Source organism: Elephantulus edwardii, unplaced genomic scaffold (assembly GCF_000299155.1).
Source record: "Elephantulus edwardii isolate Elephantulus edwardi_28Jun2011 unplaced genomic scaffold, EleEdw1.0 scaffold00044, whole genome shotgun sequence".
Lineage (NCBI taxonomy): Eukaryota > Metazoa > Chordata > Mammalia > Macroscelidea > Macroscelididae > Elephantulus > Elephantulus edwardii.
In genome coordinates this window covers 8,485,066-8,493,785 of record NW_006399794.1, presented here as the reverse complement: position 1 = coordinate 8,493,785, position 8,720 = coordinate 8,485,066, and positions in this window count along the sequence as shown.

Below are 8,720 nucleotides of genomic sequence, written 5' to 3'. Positions count from 1 at the left end.
ATTCATATATATATGAAAATTTAATGTATGAAAAAGGTTGTTGTTGTTATGTGTCTTTGAGCCACCTCTGACCCATAGTGACCCTATGTACAGCAACTCTGAAATCTGCCTTGTCCTGAGTCAGTCTCACTGATTCCTACACATTGCCCAAGTTACTGTATCAATTCATCTCATCCAGGGTCTTTCTCTCCTATGCCATGCCTTCACCCTTCCGAGCGTGATATCCTTCTCCAATGATCAGTCTCTCCTAGCCATATGCACAAAGTATGTGAGACAGAGCTTCAAAAATACTACCCTCTAAGGAGAAACTTGGTTTTATCCTCTCCAAGACAGACCTATTTGTTTTCTTGGTGGTCCATGGTATGTTCAAGACTCTTCTCTAGCACCACAACTCAAGGCCATCAATTCTTCTTCTGTCATCCAGCTTTTTTATGCACTGCAAGTAATTGCCAAGACCATGGCCTGGATTAGATGTACCTTAGTCTCTAGACTGACATCATTGCCCTGCAGTAATCTGGAGAGGTTCCTGACAGCAGATTTACCCAATGCAATTCACCTTTTGATTTCTTGACAGCTGTTGCCAAGAGTGTTGATTGTGGGACCAAGTATGTCGTAATTGTTAACAACTTCAATCTCTTTTCGATCATGGTGCTGCCAGTTGGCCCTGTGGTGAGAATGTCTTCTTGATGTTGAGTTTCAATCCATATTGAAGACTACAGTCCTTGACTTTCTTCAGCAAGCACTTCAGGTCCTTCTCAGTCTTAGCATCAAGATTGTGTCATCTGCATGACATAGGTTGTTGATGAGTCTTTCTCCAAGCCTGATGCCACATTCCTCTTCATAAAACCCTGATTCCAAAATCATCTGTTCTACATATATTTTATATGTGTAATATTAACATTGTTGTTGTTGTTGTTAGGTGTCGTCGAGTCGTAGAGGACTCATAGCAACCCTATGAACAGAAGGCCTGAGAACTGTACATAGAGTTTGCGGAGGCAAGCCATTTCAGAAGTGGATGCCACTCCTGCTTCCGAGCTAATATTAACATAGACATAAGAAAAAGGAGAATCCTTTTTCAAGAATAATCCAAAATTGGAAGAATGATTTAATTTTCAAGAACACATAAATTTTCTATGAAATTATGTAATCTATATATTTCTTTTTTTGGATGGTAAACTATCTACTATAAAATCCCCCTCCTCTTTCTCTCAATGACATCAGATCTATTCTGACTCATAGTCCATCAGTTTTCAAGGCTATAAATCTTAACTGGAAGAGATTCTTCATCCTTCTCCCAAGGAGCCACTGGATCTGAACTACAAAAACAGGAGGTCATTTGATTTGTTACACACTGACTACACCACCAGAGCTCTTTTATAAGACCTTAGGAATTAGAAATCATAAAGAAAGACATTTTTAAAAGGCAATATTCAGGTTTTGGTGTAGTGATTACCACAATATCCAAAATATCAGTAAATCTGCATATATGGGTAAAACTAATTAACAGAAATTTACCATTATTCCAGACTCATAGATCTCTTAAAATCATTATAAGATATCCAATACTAGAAATTGTAAAGAAAAAATTGCTAGAAAAGTGGTAGGAAAATATTTATAAACATTGCTTTGAGTGGGAATTGGTTGGATAGTACCTAACAGCAACAGCAAATCACATATAAAAATTTTAAAATATAAAGTTAAACAATAAGCTGGAGATAAAGCATGCACATTAAAACAACAAAATATATCTAATATTTTGTCTTTAATGTAAAGTTTCAAAGCATATTGCATGTACACTTAAGGAATACAGTAAACGAAAGGAGAAAAGTAAGCTATTGGATTTTCCTTTATGATGCATCATTTTTAACTCTTTATGCTGATGATGAGTTCTGCATGTTTGTGTTTATCCGTAATGGTAAATAGAGCTGGTGGATTTGAAACGCATATCTTTGCATTGACAGCACAATTCCTTACTGCTAATCTGTGAAATAGGGATCTCTGTTGGCCTTGGGATAAGGAACTGTGGTTCAAATCAACCAGCTGCTCGGCAGGAGCAAGATGGGCAATGTCCTCCCCCATGCAATCTACTGTCTCTGAAAACCCAGAGGGTGAACTCTGGGTCAGTGTCAGCTCAACAGTACTTACCAACAATCTGTGAAATCACATTTTTTCATTATTCATATCTTACAGAGCTTATTTCAAGATTAAGTAAAATATAAAATACTTTTACATACATGTAAATATATGTATACACACATACACACACATATGAAATATAAAGAAGACAATGAACAAGGTTGGCTAACAATATTATATTATGATGAGACTGTGACCTACAAGTAGCTGCATGACTTAGAAAATAGTTATTATAGACGAATCATAGTCATATATGAATTCTATGTCTGAATGAATGTTCTTACCCTTTGTTTAAACTCTGGTAGTGGAACTGTGTTTCTAGCAAAATTGTAAGTCAGGTCAATTGTGATTGAGAGGTTTTCTCAGAATATAGAATTAATAGCATAAAGGCACATTGATTTAAATTAATCTTTTAAAATGGAAACTTTTAGACATATTCAGAAGTAGAAATAATGATACAGTAAAATTTTCAATGTCTATAATTGTAGTTCACATTTCATCAGTTTGATATACTGCTAAACACTGTGACACTGAAGTGTCAAATGTGATAATTGTTACCCATGGTGGACAGTGTTTGGTGGAGGTCCCCAATTAAAACAAGCTTGGAAGCAGGAGTAGCATCCATTTCTAAAATAGCTTGCCTTTGGAAACTCTATGAACTTGGAGAAATGATGGAAGTTACACAAGTGTTCAGGTCTTTTGTTCATATGGTCGCTATGAGTTGTCTACAACTCAACGGCACTTAACAACAATATCAGTGTAGTTCACATTTCATCAGTTTGATTGGTTTACTAGAATTTGCTTGCAACAACAAAATGTACTATTTTTTAAATTTTATTTTATACTGGTTTACTTACAAAGTTCATAAAGTTTGTTAACATTGTTTTTTACACCAGATCTTTTCCCTTTCCTTTACCCATTCCCTTTCCCCCTTTCCTTTACCCTGCACCCATCAAATTGACCCTATACACTTAAAAATATTTCTTTAATTTATTTATTATAAAAAGCCTAAAAAAAGAAATTCATGTTATCAGCTAAGTCTGAAATCAGAACATAGCCTTCCTCCACACTTAAAAATGGAAAATAAAATTCATCATAAATAAGCCTCATCCTTGGGAAATATATGCTTGTGCCAGAGTAGTATAGACTGTCTACATGGTTTGTAGACCATTTGAAAACAATCTGTTAACTACTCCTGGGAGGTGGGATTCTAGTGAGAGTTAGAGAAATATTTAGAAAAGATATTCTGCTATTCCAAAACTTCACATTCTCTTTTGAACATGTTAGTTCCCTAGACTTAATCAACCATTAATTGTTAATTGCTAACAGTTTTAATGCAATCTCCTTATTGAAGATTTTTTCCACTGAGTCAATGTGGCAGAGTTAATGATTATCATCATAATATCTAGAAAAAGATTTGTACATATTTCATTTCATGAAATTAATGCTTTGTCTTTTAGTTCTTTACTGACATGGTTCTCTTCTTCAACTCATCTATTCTCCTCGAGATGTAAGACACACATCACATCTTTATCATTTCTAATCATGTATAGCTGATATATAAATTAAATTTTGTTGTTGTTTGTGTACCAACAAGTGGGAAGTGATTCATGATTGATCCTCCAGTGCATTTTCAGAGGCAACTTAATCACATGGGAGAAGATTGTTCATCCTTGTTCTGTGGAGCAGCTGGTGGATTCAAACCACATGCCTTCAGGATTGCAACACAGTTTCTCACCACTATACCGCCAGTAGGAATGGATAAATAAACACATACTGGCATACATTTGAATTAGCACAGAAACTCATTTGCTACCTCAAATGAGACATTTGAGTAAGAAGGCGGTACAGTGACTGTCAAAACTTCAGCAACTCCCAATATTGATCACCAAGTTAAAGAGATATTTAAGGTATCAATGGAGAATGGTGTGTCAGTGTGATAAGGAACTAAAAGAGGCAATGGAACTGATATACATGGACACATCAATAAGAATCCTCAAATAGCCTTGGGTAGATGTTCAACAACAATATTTTTTTTATCCTGATTCTGCTTTCTCACTATATAAACCCAAGTGACTGAAATGAATAGTGAAGGAAATCTGGATGGAAAATACTGAGAAAACCAAAGGCAGGAGATAATCTTGCACATTAAATTAGAAGATATTTGGTGTAAGAGCAACTTTATTTACAGACATTGCGGTCACTCTTAGATCCTTCAGTGATAGCTTAATATTCCCCAGAGGAAGATTAGTATAGATTTTCTGAGTCAATGACTCAGAAAAGGCAACATAAAAGAAAAAGTATGAGAAGGAAATGTCGTTGTTAAGTGTCCACTGCCCTATGAGCAACTGATGTGAATGCTGTCCTATCCTGTGCCATCCTCATAATCTTCAACACATTTGAGTCTTTTGCCACAGAAACTATATCAATCCATCCAGTGAAGGACAGGAAAAAGAAAAACAATGTCTATCCTAATGAACTGAATTTAGGTTTCAGATTCCTTAATTTTATTAAGTCCACCTGAGTACCCACTCACCTGGCATGAAGAAGCACTTGTAGATGGTTCAGTAACAAAGAGGCAAGAAACAAGTAAAGAAAGATGTAGTTTCTGTATTCTGTTAATTAATATCCTAATAAGCAATTTCCTCTGGAGTATAACAAATATACTTGAAGGCTGAGGTATCAGTTGGTCTATGAGTCTTGTTTCATCACAACTCTTGATTTCAATAAGGGCACAAAGCTCAAAATCATCAAGGAACTAACAACATTAAAGATTTTCCTGGAAGGATATTTTTAAACATGAGGCCCTATTAGTCAGTGTAAACAAAGCGTTCCCTGGAGCAATCAGTGCTGTTAATTTTCTTTTTTTTTTTTTAACTTTTCAACACCCAGAGAATTCTAGCCTCATCTGTCACCAAGTCGATATTTTATAGCTACCTGTTGTTTCTCATTTCCAACTTTTGCATTCCAGTCACCAAGTGATGTTCAGTCAATTTCAGACTGCAAGAATTGGTGGTGGTTGTTGTTATGTGCCCTCAAATCACCTGAGACTCATAGTGACCTTACGAACAAAGCAAAGAATTATTACAGAATCTGCAAGGAGCTAGATTTGAGAAAGTAAAGATCTCACTCAGCATTTCTCATGATGAAAGAACTGAAAAATAAATTCTTGCCTAGAGTAGCAGTACTGAAGGATGGGCAAAATCTTGAATGATCCAGGAAGCATCAAAAGAAGATGGAGGTAATACACAGAGACTCACTGTACCTAAAAGAATTGGCTGACAGAGAACCATTTGTGGAAGTAGCATATGATCAGGAACCAACTGTGATAAAGGAAGAAGTTCAAGAAGCGATGAAGGCATTGGCAAAAAACAAGAACCCAGGAATTGATAAGATACCAATCAAAGTGTTTCAATAAACAGAGACAGTCCTGGAAGTGCTCACCAGTCTATGCCAAAAAAATTTGGAATATAGCAATCTGGTCAACTGACTTGAAGAGTTTGTTCATATTCCCAAGAAAGATGATCCAACAGAATGTGTAAATCATCAAACAATATCATTAGTATCACATGCAAGCAGAATATTACTGAAGAGCCTCCCAAAACAACTAGACCAGTACATTCACAGAAAACTGTAGAAAGTGAAAACTGGGTTGAGAAGAGACTGTGGCACCAGAGACATATGCTGATGTCAGATGGATTTGGCTAAAAGCATAGAACATCAGAACAATGTCTATATGTATCCTATTGACTATGCAAAGACATTTGAATTGTGGATCATGACAAACTACAGCTATGGAGAAGAACACGAATTCCTGAATATGTAATTATACTCATATGAAACCCAAGTCCAAACAGAGCAAGGAAACACTGTAGGATTTAAAATTAAAAAAGGTGTGCATCAGAGCTGTGTCCTTACTCCATACCTACTCAATCTGTATGCAGAGCAAATCATCGCAGAAGTTGGACTTTATAATAATGAAGAATGTGGCTGCAGGATTGGAATAAGACTCAACAACCTATGTTAAGCCGATGACACACCATGTTTACTGAGGGTGAGTAGGACTTGAAATGCTGGTTTCAGAAGATCAAGGACTATAGCCTTCAACAAGGATTGCATCTTGATATCAAGAGAAAAAACCCTCACCATTGGGCTGATAAGCAACATCATGATAAATGAAGATTGAAATTGTCAATGATTTCAACTTACCCAGATCCATAGGCAACACTCTTGGACTAGCAAATCAGGAGATTAGGAGACTCATTGCATTGGGGCAATTATGTAAATTTAATGACCAAGAAGCACCTAATTCAAGCCATGGTCTACCCAGTCACGTGATAAGCATTTTAAGAGCTGGACCAGAAGGATCAGAAGAGGAATTAATGCCTTCAAGTTGTTGTGTTGGAGAAGAGTCCTGAATATCCTAAGGACTGCCAAATAATAGACATGTCTGGAAGAAAGTGCAACCAGAGTGCTTCTTAGTGTAAAGGATGATGAAGCTTCTATTTGTGCTGCCCATAGGGTTGCTATGAACCACACTTGACTTGAAGGCATCTAACAGCAACAATAACATTGACTCTTTTAGGATATAGCATATGATCAAAGATCAACGGTGATGGAAAAGAGAAGTTCAAGCTGCACTAAAGACACTGGCAGAGCATAAGACTACAGGAATTGATGGAATACCAATTGACATGTTTTAACAAACAGATACAGTCCTTGAAATGCTTATTAGTCTAAGCCAAGAAATTTGGAAGAGAGCTACCTGACTGGTGGACTGGAATCTCTTCCTTATTTGTTCCCATTCCAAAAAAAAAAAAAAAGTGATCCAACAGAATATTTGGACTTATTAGACAATATCATTAATATCACATGCAAGTAAAATCTCACTGAAAATTATTTTTAAATGGCTAGAACAGTAAATACAGAGGGAACTCTCAGAACTTCAAGCTAGATTCAAAAAAGATGATGGAACTAGGTATTGCTGATGTCAGATGGATCATGACTGAAAGCAAAGAATGAAAAACAATGTATATTTCTATTGTTTGTTTGGTGTTCTTTTGTTTTTTACTATGTAAATGCATTTGATTATGTAGACAATAACAGTTTATGGCTAACATTGAGAAGAATAGGAATTCCAGAACTCCTAATTGTGCTCATTTGAAACCTATTCATGGACCAAGAAACAATTGTCCAAACAAAACAGGGAACATGGTTTAAAATCAGAACAAGGGTCTGTCAGGGTTGTATGCTTTTTTTCTAAACATGTTTAATCTGTATGCTGAGCAAATAATGGAGAAGTTGCACTACATGAGAAAGAAAGTGATGACAGGATTGTAGGAAGACTCATTAACAACTTGTGTTATGCAGATGATGTAATCTTCCTTGCAAAATGTGAAGAGGACTTGAAACCTTTGTTGCAGACTATCAAAGACTAAAGTCTTCAATATAGATGGATTCTCAACCTCTGAAAAACAATGACTCCTCAACAATGGACCAACAGGCAATGTCATGATGAATGCAGTTCTAAAACCCAATAATATCTTTTAAATATGTTAATTCTTCTAATTTAATCACCTATTAATTATCTATCATTGGTAATTAGCTTAAATGCATCACCTTATTGAAGATTTTTTCCCCCCATGAACCAATGACGTAGAGTTAATCATTATCATCACAATGTCTAGAAAATGTGTACATACTTCATTTCATAAAATATTGCATTGTCTTTAATTATTTCCTGGCATGTTTTTCTTCCCAGATTCAGCTATTTTTGTCTCAAAGTTTTTAGACAGGTACCATTTATCTCTATCACCTGTAATCCCTCATCACCTGACACTTAAATTAGCTGTGTGAGAGGGTAAGTAAATGCATATTGACATGCACACATGTGAGAAACACATTCGCAGTCTCAAATGAAGTAAGCAACTCCCAGAACTAATCACCAGATTGAAGAGCCATCTATGGAAAATGGTGTGAAAGGAAATTAAAACTAGGCAATGGGGTCAATGTATATGCATAGTCATTAGAATATTAGTGTTGTTGTTTTCTCTCAAATCTCTAGCATCTGAGTAAAGGGAATTTTAAGGATTCAAACTTTGTCTTTACTCACTTGGCTTGTAATGACAAACAGCCAAATATTATGTGATATAATCTACATTAAAACGCTTGTGAAATTATTTTACTATCTTACACCCATAATGTTTGTCAAAAATTCATAAAGTGGGATTAGATCCCATATGTATAGCCTTTAAGTCTATCCACAAGAATTTTGCTAAAAAACAGATCAAGCTTGATAGGGTGGTATTAATAAATTCAGGATTATTCATATACAGGGTATGGTTCTAAAAACTGACATCCTGGGTTTCTAGCCTACAAAATTGGTTGTTGTTGTTGTTGTTATGTGCCATCGAGTCGCTTGCGACTCATAGCTACCCTACGAACAACAGCCTTAAACTCTGCTCTGTCCTGTGCCAATCGCACCATCTCCGACACTCCCATCCCAATTATCCCAGTCACTGAATCAATCCACCTCATAGAGGGCCTTCCTCTCCTGCGCCGTCCCTCCACCCTCCCAAGCATGA